The sequence below is a fragment of the Myotis brandtii genome, unplaced genomic scaffold, assembly GCF_000412655.1.
Source record: "Myotis brandtii unplaced genomic scaffold, ASM41265v1 scaffold8, whole genome shotgun sequence".
NCBI lineage: Eukaryota > Metazoa > Chordata > Mammalia > Chiroptera > Vespertilionidae > Myotis > Myotis brandtii.
This window is the reverse complement of record NW_005371219.1, coordinates 4,794,323-4,811,484: the sequence shown is the minus strand read 5'-3', so window position 1 is coordinate 4,811,484 and position 17,162 is coordinate 4,794,323.

The window sequence follows — 17,162 nt, the reverse complement described above, 5'->3', positions numbered from 1 at the left end:
TGATAGGGACTGGGGATCAAGCCAGCAACTGAGGTACATGCCCTTGACTGGAATCGAACCTGGGACCCTTCAGTCCACGGGCTAATGCTCTATCCACTGAGCAAAACAGGCTGCAGCTTAATTCATTTACTTTTAATCTATATGTGTCTTTATATTTAAAGTGGGTTTTGTTTTTGATTCACCCTCATAATCTGTCTTTTAATTGGTGCATTTATGCCACTGACTTTCAGAGTGCTTACTGATAGAGTTACTACCATATCAGGCAGCTGCTGGGGCTTTCTGGGGTGGCTGGCCTGCCCTGGATGGTGGCCCGCTGGAGGTTCACACTGTCCCGCCCTGCCTGCAGTATTCAAATTAGCCGCCATCTTTGTTGGTGGTTAATTTGCATATCGCACTGATTAGCCCATGTGAGGCGTAGCAAAGGTATGGTCAGTTACCATATTTGTCTATTTTTAGATAGGATATATATTTTTATATATATTAAGGTCTTCAAATCCTGTGAATATTGAGGCATGTTAAATACTCAAGGCTCTCAATTTGCAGTGTCAAGCAGCTATGTTATAAGCAAAAGCATTAGTGTGTGTGTGTATTTCTTTTTTTAATTTTTATTTGTTCAATTTTCACTTTTTGTTATTTGTATTCATCCTTTTAAATCATGTATTTTCTTTTCATCTTTGAAAAAAAACCTGCAAATGTGAAGTTTTGTCTTACATAATGGCAGGACCAGCAGTCACATGAATCCATTCCCCTAAGAACAGTTAATGGATACAAAAGTGGGCTCTAACCAAAGTTAGACTTATCTGTCCCCCTTCAGAGAGAGGGTGACAGAGAGAGAGAAACTGGGGGGAGTGAGAGGGTGAGGGAAAGGAGAGGTAGAGTGAGTGAGAGAGAGAGAGAGAGAGAGAGAGAGAGAGAGAGAGACTGCGGTCAGCTCTCCAAGGTTGTTTTACCTATAAACCAACGATAGGCCTGAGAAGTGAGGTGGACCTCTTCCATTCAGTGTGAGAATTGAGGAAGCAAAAGAAACCCGTCACAGTAAGAAAGAAAATGAAAACAAATCTACAAAGAGGAACGTGGGTCACAGATAGATTCGGATCCCTTTCCAGTCCCTGTTCCTGAGGTTGATGTTACAGTCCTTCCTCCTGCAACCTTAAAAGAATATCCATGTATTTTGCTGAAGATAGATTTCTATTAATTATAAGGAAAGGAGTTATAGTCAATTCACACATAGCATTATCAAAGAGGGTTTGAAGTGGCTGTATCACAAAAAAAAAAATTAAGTGTAAAACTATTTTTAAAATTAAAACAGAAGAGCCAAATAACATGGAGGCCCGAGAATAAAGGAAATAATCACAACAAATTAAGAAAATCCTTGGCAATCACACCAAGCTTCCTGGAAATCAAAGCGAAGAGGAAAACAAGCTACAGAGTACCTATTGTTCATAGAAAGTAAGCACCAAGGCAGCACAGGAAGATAAAAATGTGTGCTTTGACATAAGAGAACCGTGTGGGTATTTTTACAGATAGCACTATGTAATTTAATGTATAATAATTTTCAAAGCATATATATGTATAGATACATATATCCATATTTCATATTGATTCTTGACTAAATTCTATGGTATATAGTTAAGATGTACTTGTGAAAGAAATAAAATAATGTGAGTCCAATAACCCAAAAGTATACTTTATTATTTATATGAGACCAGCCTAAATAATTTTGATGAGCAGCAGTTTTACCTGCTTTCAACTCTAACAAGATTTACAACTAATCTCTAGTAAATAGTCTTGTTATCTTTCTTTATGTTATGTTTCATGCTTTTATTTGCTCTTTTTTTTTTTAGGTCTGCTTTCCTCGTCTACTTCAAAGTATATCTTGCCTTGCTATGCTTTCTATGTTTATAAGGCTATCTTAAAGTCTTCCTGAAACTAGTGATATATATACCAGCCAAGAACGGGAAACTCTGAATTGATCCTCACTTAGCTTACTTGCTAGGTTAACCAATGTTTTCCATTTCTTTTGTAAAACATCTGGTTATCGCCCAGGATACACTAATACTCCCACTGAAAGCTAACTTCTCACTATACTGGTATATCTTTGTCTTTTGTGTATGTGTGTGTTTTAATCCTCACCTGAGGATATTTTTTCTGTTGCTTTTCAGAGAGAGTGGAAAGGAGAGGAGAGAAGGAGAGAAGGAGAGAAGGAGGGAGAGAGAGAGAGAGAGAGAGAGAGAGAGAGAGAGACAGACAGACATCGATGTGAGAGACACATGGGCTGGTTGCCTCCCGCACCTGCCCTGACCCAGGGCAGGAAGGGAACCTGCAACCCAGGAATGTGCCCTTGACCAGGAATCCAACCAGAGACCCTTCAGTGTGTGGCGCTGACACTCTAACCCATTGATAGCAAACCTTTTGAGCTCGGCGTGTCAGCATTTTGAAAAACCCTAACTTAACTCTGGTGCCGCGTCACATATAGAAATTTTTTGATATTTGCAACCATAGTAAAACAAAGATTTATATTTTTGATATTTATTTTATATATTTAAATGCCATTTAACAAAGAAAAATCAACCAAAAAAAATGAGCTCACGTATTACCTCTGACACGCGTGTCATAGGTTTGCCATCACTGCTCTAACCACTAAGAAATACTGGCTAGGATTGTATATCTTTGTCATGAGTCATATACAAACTAACAGCAGTTATGTTTTTTCTAAAGCTGGTTTCATCTTACACCACTTGTGATTTTAATAATATACTTAATTAAATTGTATTTATGCTTTAAAAATGAGGTGAAAATATATTATATCTAAAACTAAATAAATTTAAGGCTTCAGAAGGACTTGATACCAGTATCTTGCTTTAAAAACAACAACCTGTCAAATTATCCAAAGATATCCAAAATTCAGTTCATTCTTACCACCTCCACTGGTACCAGAATTGGCTAAGCTAGCACTTTTCAACTGCATTTTTGAAACAGCCTCCTCACTGACAGCCCTATTCCTTCTCTTTTGTCTTTTGAACCTATTTTCACCATGGCTGCCAGGCCCTTTGCACTGGCTGATCCTCGTTGTGAAAGGCTCTACTCCACAACTATACTAATAAAAGGGTAATATGCTAATTAGACCAGATAGACCGGACATCTTCCGGACGTCCTTCCAGACAAAGCCACGGTGGCGGAGGCCGAGGCAGAGGTGGTTAGGGGTGATCAGGCCAGCAGGGAAGAGCAGTTAGGGGTGATCAGGCAGTCATGGGAGAGTAGTTAGGGGCATCAGGCAGGCAGAGGTGGTTATGGGCGATCAGGCAGGCAAGCAGAGTGTTTAGGGGTGATCAGGCAGGCAGGCAGGTGAGCGGTTAGGAGCTAGCAGTCCCCAATTGCAAGAGGGCCTAAACCAGCAGTCAGACATCCTCTGAGGGGTTCCGGATTGGAGAGGGTGCATGCTGTGCTGAGGGCCACCCCACCCCCCCCAGTGCACGAATTTCATGCACCAGGCCTCTAATACTTACATAACTGATTCACTTACTACATTTATGTCTTTGTTCAATGCCACTTCTCAAGCAATCTTCCCAGACCTCTCTAGTACATTGCAAATACTTGCCCACATTCCTGATCCCCTCTACTCTGATTTTCTTTTTACTATAGCATATTCCACTTCTATTATAGTGCATGATGTACTTATTTATTACATTTCTTTCTTGTCTATCTGTCCCCATGAGGTAGACAGAATACAATCTTCACAGGAGCATTTTGCTCTCTGATCTACCCCAAGTGCTCAGAACAGGCCAGCCACAAAATAGACTAATAATAAATATTAATAAATTAAGGAAAACACAGCTATAAAATGTAAAAAATGAGATGATAAATTCAAAGTCAACCTATGAAAACCAATAATGTTTCTCTCGACCAGCAATAGCAAATTAGAAAAATAATTCTTACAATAGCCACAAAATTATGAAGAATTTGCATAGCCAAAAGTCTAAAAGACTTCCATGAATAAACCTTCAAACTGAATAAAAGGACAAAAAGGATTAACTGAAAGAGATATTTACATCAATTCTCCCTCTAAATTTATATGTAAATTTAATGCAACCCCAATGCAATTGTATTTTGTTAGTAAATTTATAGATCAGAGTAAAAGAAATACTATTATGATATTGTAAGAGCAACAGGTATACAGATCAATGGTAGAGAATAGAAAACTCAGGGAAGTCTTAATTTACAATAAAGTGGCACAACAAATTAATTGGAAAGAACATGATGTTTAGAAAATAAAGTTTGAAAACTGATCCACTATGTGAAACAAAATAAACTGTATATCTACCTAATGTAATGAGTAATGTGAATTACAGGCAGATTAAATATTAAAGTGAAAGATAAAACTACATATATAATAGAAAAATAGAGAATAATTATGTTATCTAAAGGCAGAGGGCTTTTTTGAAACTTTAAAAGCCTCATAAAAACTTCATAAAAACTAAAAGAATATCCTATCTAATAATAGACAAACATGGTAATTTACCGTACCTTCACTATGCCTCCCATTGGCTAATCAGCACGATATGCAAATTAACTGCCAACAAAGATGGCGGCTAATTTGCATACTGCAGGCAGGGTGGGACACCGGGAGCCGCCATCCAGGCCCCCATGTGAGACCCCAGGAGCCGCCGGAAAGCCAGGCCACAGGCAAGGTAACCCCCCTGGACCCAGGATCCGCCTTGCCTGCGGCCGTGATCGTGATCAGAAAGCTGGGCCACAGGCAAGGTGGCACCCGTGGACTGAAGGGTCCCAGGTTCGATTCCAGTCAAGGGCATGTACCTCAGTTGCTGGCTTGATCCCCAGTCCCTATCAAAGCATGTGCAGGAGGCAACCAATCAATGTGTCTCTCCCTTTCCCTTCACTCTCTCTAAAATTCAATGGAAAAATATCCTTGGGTGAAGATTAACAAAAACAAAGTAAATGGATTAAGTAACATTAAAGAGATTATAAGAAAAATATATTCCAAATTTTGTTAGTTGTATAATGGTTATGTTTAAATTATTAACACCTAAGAAATTGGGTGAAGGGTACATATAATATGCTGTAGTATTTTATAGGTTTTTTTTACATGTATGAGATTATTTCAAATTAAAATATTAAAAAATTAAAAATTAATAAAATATTAATTGAAATGTATCTGCATTACATGAAAAATCTCCTAATTGCTTCTAGCATAATTTATTAAATTGTGCTAAAATTTACAAGGGTTCAATTAAAAAATATCTTAATTCTAAATGATATAATAGAAAATATATAATAGTGCAGTTATAAGCACTTATCTGAAAATAAAAATTTAAAGAAGTGAATTTAAAGAAGGGATTAGCCAAAGAAAATATATGCACAACCCATGGACACAGACAACAGTATGGTGATGGCCAGAGAGAAGTGGGGGGCAAGAGCTGGGTAGAGGGGACAAAAGGGGGGAAATAGGGACATCCTATATAATAATAATAAAAGGCTAATATGCACATTGACTGAACAGCAGAATGGCCGGTTGCTATGATGTGCACTGGCCACCAGGGGGCAGACACTCAATGCAGGAGCTGCCCCCTGGTGGTCAGTGCACTTCCATATGGGGAGTGCCACTCAGCCAGAAGCTGGCTCATGACTGGCCAGCACAGTGGTGGTGGCAGGAGCCTCTCCCACCTCTGTGGCAGCACTAAGAATGTCCAACTAACGGTTTAGACCCAATCCCTTGGGGGCCTAAGCCTTTAGTCGGACATCCCCCGAGGGCTCCCTGGCTGCCAGAAGGATGTCTGACTGCAAGCTTAGGCCTGATCCCCCAGGGAGTGGGCCTAAGTCTACAGGTGGACATCCCCCAAGGGGTCCTGGACTGTGAATGGGTGCAGGCCGGGCTGAGGGACTCCCCCCCCACCCCGCTGAGTGCACAAATTTTTGTGCACCTAGCCTCTAGTTAACACAGAAAAATTAAAGATGTTTGGTCAATGAAGAACTGAGTAAATAGGCTGATGGAAGACATTGATAATGTTTAAAATCAATGAAAGACTAATCTCTATAATATAACAAAAATGATTATGAATCAACAAAAAAATACAGAATCCTCATAGGAAAATGGTTAAAAGATGTGAACAGGCAGCTTACAGAAGAGGAAACAAAAAAGATATCACATTTATAAGGACATACCTGAAGTTACTGGTAAAAAAAAGAAACACAATTTAAAACAGTGGGATCCACTAGACTTAGTCAGTAGTGATAAGTCATGTTGATATCATGTATCCCTTTGACATGGTAAAAAGAGAACATCATTTCGTGGTATTTTCTCCAACCCAAAACCCAAGTTTAATCAGGAAAAAACATCAGACAAGACCAAATGAAAGGGCATCCTACAAAATACCTGGCCAATGCTCTTCAAAAATCTCAAGATCATGAAAAACAAGGGAAGACTGAGAAACTGTCATGGACAGCTGGGGACTAGGGGGACATAACTAAATGCAATGTAATTTTCTGGAGTGAATCCTGAAACAGAAAAAGGACCTACATGGGAAAATGTGAGATCTGAATAAAGTCTCTAGTTTTGTTGATAGTTCTGTGCCAATGTTGGTCCCATAGTTTTGACTAATGTATCTTTGCTATGTTAACAGTTAGAGAAGCTTGGTGAAGTGTACAGAGGAAATTTCTGTATTAACTTTGCAACTTTTACATGAATCTAAAATTATTCCAAAATTTAAAAAAATAAAAATGAATTATTCCTTTACATCCATTAGACTGACAAAAATTAGAACAGTGAGAAAAGGAACATGTTGCAGAAGATGTGCACATATAGAAATCTGTATGCACTACCGGTAGAATTGTAGACTGGCACAGATACTCTGGAGAGGAATATGGCATGTGCAATGGACCAACAATTTCTCTCCTGAAGGAATCCTCACACCAAAAAGAGACATATATGGCATTTATGTGTATATCACAATATATCAGTGTTGTTTGTGGTGCTGAGTGACCATCATTGGAGAATTAAATATACGAAGTATAATGGATTCACTCAAGGAGCACCATGCAGCATTAGAAGTGGCAGATAAATCACACACAGACCAACATGGGTGGATGTTTAAAATATAATGATGAATGAAGGAGACAAAATGAGATATACTACAATTTATACTACATTTATAATATAGCATATGTATAATATACCCTTTACAAGAATATACACAACAAAAGTAATATGTAATTAAACACATTAGAATGGTTGTCATTATATTAAACACATTAGAATGGAGAGAAACCCAAGATTAAGGAACAGGTATTGATATCAATCAATCAAGCAATAAAGTGACCTTGAGCAAAGCAATGATAATAGTAGACCACAGAATAAGTAGTATTATTTTGCTATGCCAAAATTTTCTTTAAGTAGATAAAATATAAGATATTATATTCACATCATTGAGCAAGTATCCTTAGTTTTGTTGTTTGTTTGTTATTTTCATTTTAAAGAAACTGCAATTGGATATCAGGTAATGTAATACAGGTTCCATTTTAATAGGAAAGATGACCTCAAACTCCATTCAAAGGGCTCATACTCAAAGACATCACCCTGAACCTGCATCTAAATTTAGCAAATAAGTAGTTACATTTTAAGTTAAAAAATTTCTGTTTTAGGTTAAAGTTTTAAATTATGTATGTATTGCTGTTTAACGAATCCCAATTTCACCTGTTTATTTCAATTACCTATTGAACAATTAGTCACTGTTCCTGAATAAGCATGTTCTAGAGCAGGGTTGGGCAAACTTTTTGACTCGAGGGCCACAATGGGTTCTTAAACTGGACCGGAGGGCCGGAACAAAAGCATGGATGGAGTGTTTGTGTGAACTAATATAAATTCAAAGTAAACATCATTACATAAAAGGGTACGGTCTTTTTTTTTTTAGTTTTATTCATTTCAAATGGGCCGGATCCGGCCCGCGGGCCATAGTTTGCCCACGGCTGTTCTAGAGTATGTATAATGAAATCATTCACTTATCCCAGAGACTACCTTACTCAACAAATATCAACTGCCTTAGCTGGGCTTGAATTTGTGGTTCTAGTGCTCATGAAAATAAGATCACTAGTTAGATGATGACTTTATTGCACTCTTTTGTTGGCTGAAAGACAAATCATGTGATCTAGAGCAGCCCTTTACAAACTTTAAGTGGACACAAATCACCCAGGAATCTTGTTAAAAGTCAGAATCTGGTCCAGTAGTTCTGGGGTGAAGCTTAAGATTCTGCATGTCTAACAAGCTCCAATGGTTTCTGAGCACACTTTGAGTAGTCTCAATTAGCAGGTCTCAAATGACATGATAAACTTCTCAAAATCACATTCATTAATAGTTGTTCAAGTGCTTGCATAAATATACAACTGATTCCCTAAAATTCTGTAGCATAGGGCAGGAGTGATACCCAAACCTGTATAATTTTTGAGAGATATGATTATCAAGCAGATATTCATCTGTGTTTTTATAAAATATCTTTAAATTACCTTCTGTGCTTATATTCAATTTTGTGTCCACTATAATACGTTAGAAACAAACTGACACACACACACTTCCCAAAACCTGAATTAAGTTATAAAATAGATTTGGTGCCACCCATCTGAATGCTGGATGAAATCTGCCCCAAATTAGAAGTTTATTTTGTTCCCACCACTGCACCCATAGCAATTGACTAACAATTGAAATTCCTTTTAAAGGAAGTCCTAAAATATCTATATTGATAAAAGTCTAGGTGGCCCTCGTGCGCAATGTTGTAACAAGATGGCCCCACAAGATGGCCGTACGCACAGTGGAGGCGGATCCCAGCGGCCACTCTGCGTGGTGAAGCCTGGGGGTCCTGCAGCTCTGCGTGACATGGAGGAGGTGGGTCTCAGCGGAGGAGGCAGGTCGGGGCAGGGGAGGGCAGTTGTGGGCGATCAGGCCGGCAGGGGAGCAGTTAGGCATCAATCAGGCCGGCAGGGGAGTGGTTAGGGAGCAATCAGGCTGGCAGGCAGAAGCAGTTAGGGGCAATCAGGCAGGCAGGCAGGTGAGCAGTTAGGAGTGAGCGGTCCCAGATTGTGAGAGGGATCCCTGTGGGATCAGGCCTAAACTGGCAGTCAGACATCCCCTGAGGGGTCCTAGAATGGAGAGGGTGCAGGCCGGGCTGAGGGACACCCACCCGTGCAAGAATTTCATGCACTGGGCCACTAGTCTATATATACAAAAGCCTAAGCGACCAAACGACCAAACTATCAAAATGAACTAAATGACAGGAACGATCTGAATGACTATTTGCTATAATGCTCACTGACCACCAAAGGGGAGACTCTCAATGCAGGAGCTGCCCCATGATGGTCAGTGTGCTCCCACAGTGGGAGCACCACTCAGCTGACAGACTCGTCCCAGTGGCCCACCAGCCCTGCTGCAGCCACTCACTCCCTCAGTAGTCCTGCAGGTCCAATCTCCGAAGAACGGGCCAGGCACCTACGGACCAGCACGGCTGGCAGGATCCCGACAGCGCCGCCAGCCTCCTGGATGTCAGCCTCGGGCACCATGGCTGCTTCCCTTCCCTAGACACTCCTCAAGGAAGAAATAATATAAAAACGGCTGCCAGGTGGCTCCCGACAACCAGCGCGAATATCAGTGGACGGATCCAGATCCCAGGCCGGCAAGGGCGTCCCACCACCCACCGGAGGGCCGATTGCGTCCTGGTGTCCTGCCTCCCCCTCCCCCCATCTCTTTGGGGACCCCACCCATGCATGAATTCATGCACTGGGCCTCTAGTAAATAATAAAGTCATGTGCTCAAATTAGAGAAAGATACCAATACCATTCTCTCTGTTGACTCTGATAAAAGGACTATATACATTTTACCTATAAAGAGAATCTGGTCAAACAGCTTGTTGAAATTTATATATTCCTACGTACTAGTATATGCAAACATGTTTTTACCTACCAATGGCAAAGACATTTTTAACAGAGAAAATCATTCCAGGTTTATTTGTGCAAAGAAAGTACAATTTGTGAATGCTAGTTTTTCTTCATTGTGTTTTCCATTAGGAAGCATTCACTATTTAACTATAACATGCATGCTAATTAATTCCTTCCCAATGCATTTATTGCTCTTCTATAGATTGACATAAATTATAAATCATGAATTCATCTAAACATAATTCTATCAGCATCTTGAAGTCAACATTAAATGAATGCTGATTGAATGTGTTTAAATATTGAAAAGTTATCTTTGACTTAATGAGTTTCATATAGAATTTTAATCTGTGCAATGTTAGACTTTTCTTTGTTTTTATTATATGGTATAATTTTTAAAACCTGAGTTGTCTCTCTATAAGCATTGCATTTGCACAGGTTACCATTTCAGTAGTTCAACAGTAACTAAGGGTTAACATAATTAACCTAAATACATATGATTACAGCATTTTCAACCTGTAATTACATTGCCTAATTAGGAAATTATGATGCAGAATGAAATAATTATGAAAGGTGATGACTTTAAATAAAATCTATCCTAAAGTATTCTTTGTTTACTTATGAGAGTATCTGATTAGCAAAATTATATAGTATTCCCTTCTTCCCAGTTACATATTTTTGAAGGAACGCAAATAACATGCATTATGCACAGATTTTTTCCCTTTCCAGATTAAGAAGAACCCACTCTACCCAAGAAGATGAAAAAAAATCAGTCTTATTCTCAACTTTTGTTAACATGACAGAGAGTATAAATTGGAAAGAACAATACTTCTTGAGAGAAAGCTGCATCACAGGCTCAGTAGCATTGTACCTACTTTGTTCTTTTGATTTCAGGAGTCAATTGAATAAAACACCATACAAATTATATTACTGAGTCTGATGAAGAAAGATAATAATTTGCTATTAATAATTTACTTTAGTTCCTATATGAAAGAGTCACTCAATTCCTGAGGGCTTCCTACATCAGGGAACATCAATACACTGTGTCCCAGGGAATATCACTATCCCAGCCTGGACTTCCACACAGAGGCCCAGGAAATGTGCTCCATTCCTCTTGTACAGAAGCTTATGGGCTCACATTCATTTGACAATAACCTCCCTCTCACCTGTTTGTTTGAAAACCAAATAAGGAGGAATTCATGAAGTACTTTGGAGCTATAGAAGGTTATAAAATACTAGAGGTCTGGGGCACAAATTCATGCACCAGTGTGGTCCCTCGGCCTGGCCTGTGGGATCGCGTCCAAACCGGCTCTTCGACATCCCCCGAGGGGTCCTGGATTGGGAGAGGGCACAGACCAGGCCAAGGAACCCCACTGGTGCACAATCGGAGCCAGGGAGGGACACAGGAGGTTGGCCAGCCAAGGAGGGACCACCGGAGGGCTCCAGGGCATGTCCGGCCCATCTTGCTCAGTCCTGATCGGCTGGACCCCAGCAGCAAGCTAACCCACCAGTCGGAGCATCTTCCCCCTGGTGTTCAGTGCACATCATAGCAAGCGGTTGAGTGGTCTTAGCATATTATTAGCATATTACACTTTGATTGGTTGAACGAACAAATGGATGACCAGACACTTAGCATATTAGGCTTTTATTATATAAAATAAATGGCTCTTGTTATTTTCCTTTGGGTCATCAGCTGCCATATGATGAGATGAAGTGCATTTCAACACACTCTCTCTTCTTAACTACTGATATTTGCCCAAATATGTTTGCTATGTTGAAATGTCCCTTCTACCACATATACCCAACCTGGAGAAAGTACTCATTCCCTTCTCTGTGATCTAATGACAAATTGTATATTTCTTGTTTTGCCTTTGGCCCTGCTGTGAAAGATGTAAGTTTTCTTTGTTGGAATGAGAGCAATTTGAGTGCAGAGGCCACATTTTTCATTTCAATTCCCTGCTACCTGTCAAAGTATCTGTTATATATTAAGTGACAAATACATTTTGTCTAATAAGTGCATAAATGATAGTGAATCAAGATGTTTGTAAATAGCTGAGTAGCATTGTATACCCAGCCTCTTTCAGATTAACAACTAGTGTCACCCCAAAGTACTAAAAGTATGAGAATCAATAAGGGATTTACACTATATGTCTAAATTAATTTTATCTCTGACGGCAAAAACTTGCTGATTTTAGAAAAAATAAATTCTTAAAATTTCAAGTGAACTGAATTTGTATGACCAGAATACAAAATCTGGTCACAAGAGTACTATTCTAAAGTAGAATTATAGAACTGTATACCTTAAGCCTATATAATTTTATTAACCAATACCACCCCAATAAATTCAGTAAAAAATTAAAAAAATAAAGTTGCAAATAAAAGGCTTCATAAGAAATAAACTCTCTCTCTCTCTCTCTCTCTCTCTCTCTCTCTCTCTCTCTCCTTCTCTCTCTCCCCCTCTCCCTCTCTCTCACACACATCAGTTTTACTTTACATACCAAGAAAACTAATAAAAGATGTTGTTACTGTATTTATTCTGTCCAGCATCTCTATTCTGGAGTAATCTACAGTGGCACAGAAAGTATTTTGGGACAGACACGAATGTAATCATGGGCCAAGATGGTAACGTATCACAGTTGTTACTGTCCATAAGATGCAAAGCAGACCCAAACCATCTGAGGCTTTACTGGGGATTGTTAAGTGGGGATCAAATGATTATCCAGCAGGAGGCAAGTCCAGCTTGAAGAGTCATTGAAACCATCTCTAGTCACTTTTAAAAATGTGTTTTAAAAATGCAGTCCTTGAAACTTAATTCTCTTAAATGCCAACATAATTTAGTCCAATCCACTGAAGAGTGAGTTCCTTTTCCTGTCTTTTAATTTCTGGTATAATTCTTTCAAAATGTCTGTGCCAGAAATAGCTGACCCTGTATTAACTGAAAGAAATCTTCCTCATAATAAAACCTCCGTCTATAAGTGCATATTCTAGATTTTCCAAAATTTGGATGTCATTTGTAGTAGAAGAAAATCTTTGTAACATGCTCCTTTATAACCACGTTCAGAAAAATAAGCACTAGAAAGAGATATCATGACTCAGTGAATACTGTCTAAATGCTACATTCTCAGAGGCAGTCCACATTATGACCACTGTTGCTCTCCACTAACAAAGCCCCAAGACATTGACTTAGGGAAAACAGACTGTGAAACTTATCACTTAGTACTTTTGACTTTCTGCAAAACCAGCAAGTTACAAGACTAACAAATAAATAGAAACAACAGCCTAAATATTTGCCTGTTTCAATAGTTAAATATGTAAATATTATTAACCTTTGGTGAAATTTCCAAGCCAAACTTTGCTTTATCAACTAATTTAGGAATTTGTGTCCAAACTGACTCCTCTGAGAAGTACAGAAATAATCTTCCAATCAGCAGTCTGTCTGTTATCTGAGACAATTTAGGAGGAGAGAGGATGTAATCTGATCAACTGTCCTTCAGGTGGTTTGAAGAAATTACTGTTAATTGCAGTTTGAAATAAATATAATATTGGCCTAAATATTCAAGATAAAACTGATTACTTATATGGGCTTTTGCAAGATAAGTCAGTTCTTAGAATTGTATAGAAGTTAGAATCAAGAAAAAAACAATATTTCTAACAAAAGAAATTCTATGAGGTGCTAACAAGATCTACTAGGACAGTGATGGCTGTGGGGAGCTGATATAGGGTTCAGCCTCGGACTGACCTGTTGGCAAAGTCACAAACAAGTCTTCTTCCGAGTCTTAAACAACCCAATCCGAGAGGTGGCCACTGATTTACAGCCGCTGTCATTTAAAAAATAAAAATGGGGGAATTTGCCGGAAGCCAGTCCACCCTTGCTGCTTGACACAGTCGCTGCAGGGAAGAAACATCTGCACAGCTTATGTTTCAAGGGACCTGGCATATATGGCATATGTTTGCTCCCCCCCTCTTAGCGCTATGTGTTTTAAACAGGACCACCTCCCTGAGAAAGGTGGTTTCCCCAGGTTAGAGATTAACAGGACTAAGGAAGGGAATAAATCCGTAAAATCCCTTAACTAAGTGCCAGGCAGGTAGTTAATCACTTTAACTACAAATCACGCTTAAGCTACATAATCTTTACTTAGGATAATCTTCTTCAGTTACTTTCTTACTAGCCTGGGATGGGATGGAATGAGGGTAGGGGCTGAGCTGAGTCTTTTTAAAGGAGCAAGAGTCAGTCTGGTGACATGCAGGGGACATGGCACTTCAGACAGAGGGGAGAGCATAAGTAAAAAGAGTAAAAACAGAGGAGAGGACAGCACCGTGATGGCGAACCTTTTGAGCTCGGCGTGTCAGCATTTTGAAAAACCCTAACTTAACTCTGGTGCCGTGTCACATATAGAAATTTTTTGATATTTGCAACCATAGTAAAACAAAGATTTATATTTTTGATATTTATTTTATATATTTAAATGCCATTTAACAAAGAAAAATCAACCAAAAAAATGAGTTCGCGTGTCACCTCTGACACGCTTGTCATAGGTTCGCCATCACTGTACTAGGACATGGACATCTTGACTTTCTACAAGTTGCAAATAAAATTTTCTTTCAAGATTACCTTTGATTTGATTTTATAACTTTATAGAGACATGCATGTGATAAAAATGTACTAAACAAACTCTTTTCTCTTTAAACAAACCGAAGTATAATTTGATCAGGTTATCTGATAAGAGGAAAACATTTTTGGAAAGACAATCTGTTCTCAGCACCAAGCTCCTTGGGAGAAAAGCTCATGCCTTATCTTTGTATTCTTCACAATTCTAGAGAACCAGGTATGCAATGGCAATTACCAAGATCTGGAAATTTCAATCAAATCACATTTGAGCATGTACTATATAAAAATGTATTAGGTTATGTTGAACCCCAAAGGCAATACAGGACAGAAGTCCTACCCTTAGAGAGCTTATTGTCTTATTAAATTTTTAATTGACAACGAATCAGGGTGTACTACCAAAAAAATGCAGGGTATGGAAGTTTTTTTCTCAGTTTAAGAATTATAAAATGAAGTTAGAAAAATATCAGCTCATATGCAATTAGACATATAAATATAATAGAAGGAGAAGGAAACAGGAGTCTTTAAGCTAGCAGAGAGAGAATCAAAAGACTGGAATTAAATAAGTTTGCCAGTGGGGAAGGATTGCTATAGAAGATTAGATCAATAGAAACTAATGAGATTTTTCAAGGAGAAATGACATCTAAGGGACCCAAGGACCTTTAATATATAGAGAGGAAGAGGTGAGTTTGGCCAATTGAAGGAACAGAAGCAATAGAGATGGATATGAATAAATGAAAGGCAACAGAAGAATTGCAACAAGACTGGGTTGGTTAATCTAGGGTTCATATTACAAATATTAAAATGGGAGACAAGGCAAAGCAGGTAAGTTGAAGCTAATTCATGAAAAAATCACTTGAATAGTTCAATTAAATATGATTTTAAAAATATAGACTCACGGACACAGACAACAGTGTGGTGATTGTCTGAGGGAAGGTGGTAGGGACAGGTGGAAGAAGATGGGGGGGCATAAATGGTGATAGCAGGAGACTTGACTTGGGGTGGTAAACACACAATACAAAATATAGGTGATGGCACTGGCTGGTGTGGCTCAGTTGGTTGAGCATCGTCCTATGCACCAAAAGGTTATTGGTTTGATTCCTTGTCAGGGCACATGCCTGGGTTGGGGGCTTGATCCTGGGTGGTGGGAAATCAATGTTTCACTCTCATATCAATGTTTGTTTCTTTCTTCCTCACTCTCTAAAAATCAATTTAAAAATCTTCAAAAAAAAATACAGATGATTTGAGAGAACCAAGATGGCAGCATAAGTAAACACTTGTACTTGCTGCCTCTCACAACCACATCAAAACTACAACTAAAAGACAAAACAGCGATCATCCAAAACCACGGGAAAGCTGGCTGAGTGGAAGTTCTACAACTAGAAGGAAAGAAAAAAGTGCATTAAGTCTGGTAGGAGGTGTGGAGGTGCAGAGGCATGCGCAAAACGGACTGGCAGCTGGGTGCACTGTTGTTTTTTTTTAATCACGAGGGAGATACAAGCTCCCGATTGCTCTGAACTCCAGTTCCAGGCGAGACTCTGGGGACCCAGACTCATACGGGGAGGAACTGTACTGTCTGGCATTGGGCCAGAACGCGAGGGCAGCTTTCTCTCAGAGGTACTTGCAGCAATCATTGTTTCTGTGCAGGGGCGCAGAATGTGGAAACATGGGGACCTTCCCGATGCAGGGCTGACTGGCAGCCATTGCTGTTTGCTCCACCCTGGTGATTCCCAGAGACCTCGCCCCACCCAATTTGCAACCCCACCCAAGCTGTGTGCAGCAGCTTTTGCATATGATTGACCCGTGCTTTCGCAGCATAAAACCTAACAAACTGAAGCTGGGTCAGAGAGCTCCAAAGCTTCCAAAAGAAGGCCCAAGGCTCAGCAGCAGCAGCCGGCCTTGCTTCACAGCTGGGTCTCATCTGGGCACTTCCAAACCCCAAACAAAGAGGAGGAATCTGCAGATCTCTCTGTAGCTCCTGCTGGGTGGCCTCAGGCAGTGGCTGACTTGGCACCTCCTTGGAGACCCAAGAGCCAGTGTACCCAGTGGTCAGTGTGAGACCACACCAGATTACAACTCTTCACAGCCATAAGTGACACCCTCAAGGGGCAGACTCAGTGAGCACTGAAGCCCCACTAAAGCAAGTCCAGCCCCATAAGTGTTTCTCCAGCACAGCAGTTCTTCCATTGTAGACACAGCTGGTCCTCACAGCCAATTGGCCTGGAGGTCAATTCCTCTCAGGGATACCAACAGCAATCAAGGCTTAACTACAACAGGACTGGGCATCCAACCCACAAAGGGGTGGACCAAGAGTGTCCACCTCAGGTGACTGGGGAGGCTGAGCCACTGGGCCCTATAGGACACCTACCACATAAGGACACTCTATCAACACAGGGAAGCAGCCAAAATGCTGAGACAAAGAAACAAGTCACAAACGAAAGAAATGGAGGAAAGCAAACTACTGGATATAGAGTTCAAAACCACGGTTATAAGGTTACTCAAAAATCTTCCAGAAACCTCCGAGAAATTTAGTGAGACCCTCAAGGATATAAAAAAGGACCAATCAGAAATTAAGGATACACTGACTAAAATAAAGAATAATATACAGAGATCCAACAGCAGA